This window comes from Cibotium barometz, unplaced genomic scaffold (assembly GCF_041138505.1).
Source record: "Cibotium barometz isolate CiBa-2024 unplaced genomic scaffold, ASM4113850v1 ctg461, whole genome shotgun sequence".
Lineage (NCBI taxonomy): Eukaryota > Viridiplantae > Streptophyta > Polypodiopsida > Cyatheales > Cibotiaceae > Cibotium > Cibotium barometz.
The window spans coordinates 65,001-70,000 of record NW_028229443.1 but is presented as its reverse complement, the minus strand read 5'-3'; positions in this window follow the sequence as shown (position 1 = coordinate 70,000).

The following is a 5,000-nucleotide window of genomic DNA, read 5'->3' as shown; positions in this document are numbered from 1 at the left end:
CACTCACAAAATAGAGCTCAACAACAATAAGCATACATAGAGCAAAACATGCTCTCAATGTCTGCAAAACACGCAACATAAAAAGTTTTTGTGCAACACACAGATTTGCAAGAGATGACACTCAAACTGCAATAAGACCTATGTGGGAATGTGGGAGCACAATATGTGCTATAGGAGCACTCAATGGAGAAGCTGAAAACCACCTGCTATGTGGCAAATTTACACCTGCTATGACCAACACCTGCTGCAAAAAATAAACCTCTGAGTTTTGATTTTTTAACCCACTTGCACTTCAAATTAGTCCATAACTTCTTCTGCATAGTTGTAGAGCTTGGAGTCAGCTAGATTTTGATAAAACAAAGTTTTGGATTTTGATATTCCTAGCTTAAGTTATGACCAAAGTATTGAAGTGCTGTCAAATTGTCATAGCTTAGTGACTTGCTAATTATGCCCAATCTCTTCAAGAGGTTGAGGGGGAAGACAAAGGGGAGCAAGGGGCAGCTAAAGGGCTACTCAAGGCCTACAAAAGAGCTACCAAAGAGGGAAAAACTCAACCCAAAACTTGTCATACATGTGCTCCATTATGGCTGCAAACACAACTGTAAAACACTTGCAAAATGTGCTATTAATCCCACACAATCTGTGGGCAAATGCAAGGGCAACCATGGCTGAGAATGCACTTGTAAATCTCTCTCTAGAATGGGCTCAAATCAGCCCCAAACTTGAGCACAAAGCGCTCATGTAGTAGCTTGATCTCGTGTCAGCAAAACTGTCTGCTCTTGCTCTGATACTCGTTGTTGGAGCAGGAGCAAGGAGTGAGAGCGAGAGAGATCACATACTCAGCATCATGATACTTTGGTCCCTTGGTGAGCACTGGAGCGAGAGCAAGAAGGAAGAGAGAGAGAGAGATCACATATTCAGCATCATGATACTTCTCAAAAGCTAGAAAAGCAGCTTTCAATAAACAGAGAATAAAAAGCACTTGCACATCAATTTTGTGAGATGCTTCAAAACTGTGTTTGTGACATACATCATCCCCCGAGGACACAAGGGAAGTAAAAAATTAACAAATTTTATGTTCTTGCCTTTGAGAAGGCTCATATAAAAGTAATCTATATAGGTAATGTCGTCTCACTAAGGACACAAAAGGTCGATTCTTCCAATGAAAGTAAAATCTGCAAAGCTTACATTTCTGAGGCCCAATTCACAAGATTGCTATCAGAATCATCTGAGGCCAGAACAGAGAATGGTCTTTTCTTGGGATTCTGCACTTCATTGCAATGTATTGTTCCATATGCGGTACAACAAATTGCTTCAAAATTGGAAAGTCTTGAAGCTCTTTGAAGTTGGTCTTCACCATTCGAGAGAAGAGTTCTTTTATGTGGTTGAGCCTCTCACTTTCACCATCATGACCCTCTCTCCATGCCGCACAATGACCCCCTTTGTGGTCCCGCTTGTTCTGCATCTTGCAAAAATGATACCATTCCTTGATCGATGACACTGAGGTGGTCCCTTCAACTAGAGAAAGTGAAGCATTTGGAAGGGATGCCACGTATGCTTTCATAACATCAGTGAATACCTGCAACAGTGGCTTCACGATGTCTTTGGCAGTTTCCTTCGTAAAGAAGGACCCATCATCTCCTCGGCATGCAGTGAAATGGCGAGAGAAGTCATAAAGAGCAGCTGCAAATAGGCTAAAGTCGACCTTGGACAAAACTTTTGCATCAGCACCTGTAATCCTTTTATGAAAGGTTGCATCTTCTTGCTTCTTTTGGAAAGCCTTGATTATTGTTCCAGCAGAGGTGGTGCAAGCATCTGGATTTCATCCTTAAAGAAACTACCTATACCACTCTCAACTTGCCTCAAACATTCAAAAGACATTACGAGAGGAGATATACCCGTTTCTAAGATGTCTTGCCCCAACTTCAAAGGAGGAATCTCTATGTCTGCAACAGACTTTATCTTTGTAGCTAGAAGTTTGACCACCTTTTCCATTGCAGATAGGTTAGGCTTCTCCAAGTACTGGAGCAATCCATCAATGTCGTCTTTCTCTACTAAGCGATCAGCATGGTGAAGGGTGCTGCTTCTATGCGAGACAGAGAGAGAATTTGGGGACAGGCTTTCATTGGCAGACACTTGTTTTCCTTTCACGACAGGTTTTCCTTCCAGTATGGCCGTGGCAAGCAGCTGATCAGATGAAACTCTGACGGGAGAACCATCAAACATTAACCCCTTGGCCTCCATAAGAGAGAGAGAGAGAGAGAGCGCGTGCACCAAGAAACTGAGAGCAACAGACAGAGAAAATTAAACGTAATTTCTTTTTTACCTTGACTAATAACTAACATTGTTATACAAAAGCAAGCAAGTAGAATATTGCCCCTTGGCAATGTTCTATTGGACAAATCAAGCTTAAAAAAAGCTACCTGCTGTAGGTTGCGCATCAAATAGCTTACACACATGACTTTTAGCAGCGGACTTTTTGGACAAATCAAGGTAAAAAAAGCTGATGAGGAGGATGATGAAGAGGGTCCGAAGTGTAGGAGGAGGGTGCGCAGAGGAAGAGGGTCTCCCGTCTGCAAGTGCTTGATATGGAGGTAATGGAGGCGCAGAAGCCTTAAATGCAATAGCTGTGTGGATCGAAAGTGCAGGCAAGCAGGTAGCAGGCAGTAGTAGCAGGTCATTCCTTAGACCTACTAGCAAAGCTTCTCAGGTTCAACATGAAAGAGGGGAAATTTTCAGCCTTCCCCTTTTGTCAACGAAAAATAGGATTTTGTTTACCTTGATGAATATGATGACCAGCTCATAATGATAGTAAAACCAAGTCATGACAGGACAAATTTGTAACATATGCATAAGCACAAAGCATAAACAATAAGCGCTTATGCATAAGCACAATGCATACGCACTTAGCGCTTTTGCATAAGCGATATGCATAAATACTGGAGCGCTTATGCATAGACATTGAGCGCTTATGTATAAGTGATATGCATAAACATTGAGCGCTTATGCATAAGTGCTTATGCATAGGCACTGAGCGCTTAAACGTGAGCGATATGCATAACATTGAGCGCTTATGCATATGCACTTAGCGCTTTTGTATAAGCGATATGCATAAACACTGAGCGCTTATGCATAAGCGCTTATGCATAGACATTGAGTACTTATCGTTTATGCAAAAGCTATAGGCACTTAGCGCTTTTGTATAAGCGATATGCATAAACACTGAGCGCTTATGCATAAGCGCTTATGCATAAGCGCTCAGTGTTTATGCATATCGCTTATACAAAAGCGCTAAGTGCCTATGCATAAGCGCTCAGTGTTTATGCATATCGCTCACGTTTAAGCGCTCAGTGCCTATGCATAAGCACTTATGCATAAGCGCTCAATGTTTATGCATATCGCTTATACATAAGCGCTCAATGTCTATGCATAAGCGCTCCAGTGTTTATGCATATCGCTTATGCAAAAGCGCTAAGTTCGTATGCATTGTGCTTATGCATAAGCGCTTATTGTTTATGCTTTGTGCTTATGCATATGTTACAAATTTGTGCTGTCATGACTTGGTTTTACTATCATTATGAGCTGGTCATCATATTCATCAAGGTAAACAAAATCCTATTTTTCGTTGACAAAAGGGAAAGGCTGAAAATTTCCCCTCTTTCGTGTTGAACCTGAGAAGCTTTGCTAGTAGGTCTAAGGAATGACCTGCTACTACTGCCTGCTACCTGCTTGCCTGCACTTTCGATCCACACAGCTATTGCCTTTAAGGCTTCTGCGCCTCCATTACCTCCATATCAAGCACTTGCAGACGGGAGACCCTCTTCCTCTGCGCACCCTCCTCCTACACATCATTTTCATCCCCATGCATATGCTATAGACCCTCCCCACCCTCATCATCATCACCATCGCCATGACAGGTTTGTTTCGGACCCTCTTCATCATCCTCCTCATCAGCTTTTTTTTACCTTGATTTGTCCAAAAAGTCCGCTGCTAAAAGTCATGTGTGTAAGCTATTTGATGCGCAACCTACAGCAGGTAGCTTTTTTTAACCTTGATTTGTCCAATAGAACATTGCCAAGGCGCAGTGTTCTACTTGCTTGCTTTTGTGTAACAATGTTAGTTATTAGTCAAGGTAAAAAAGAAATTACGTTTAATTTTCTGTCTGTTGCTCTCAGTTTCTTGGCGCGCTCTCTCTCTCTCTCTCTCTCTCTCTCTCTCTCTCTCTCTCTCTCTTATGGAGGCCAAGGGGTTACTGTTTGATGGTTCCCCCGTCAGAGTTTCATCTGATCAGCTGCTTGCCACGATCGTACTGGAAGGAAAACCTGTCGTGAAAGGAAAACAAGTGTTTGCCAATGAAAGCCTGTCCCCAAATTCTCTCTATGTCTCTCATAGAAGCAGCACCCTTCACCATGTTGATCGCTTAGCAGAGAAAGACGACATTGATGGATTGCTCCAGTACTTGGAGAAGCCTAACCTATCTGCAGTGGAAAAGGTGGTCAAACTTCTAGCTACAAAGATAAAGTCTGTTGCAGACATAGAGATTCCTGCTTTGAAGTTGGGGCACGACATCTTAGAAACGGGTACATCTCCTCTTGTAATGTCTTTTGAATGTTTGAGGCAAGTTGAGAGTGGTATAGGTAGTTTCTTTAAGGATGAAATCAAGATGCTTGCACCACCTCTGCTGGAAGAATAATCAGGGCTTTCCAAAAGAAGCAAGAAGATGCAACCTTTCATAAAAGGATTACAGGTGCTGATGAAAAAGTTTTGTCCAAGGTCGACTTTAGCCTATTTGCAGCTGCTCTTTATGACTTCTCTCGCCATTTCACTGCATGCCGAGGAGATGATGGGTCCTTCTTTACGAAGGAAACTGCCAAAGACATCGTGAAGCCACTGTTGCAGGTATTCACTGATGTTATGAAAGCATACGTGGCATCCCTTCCAAATGCTTCACTTTCTCTAGTTGAAGGGACCACCTCAGTGTCATCGATCAAGGAATGGTA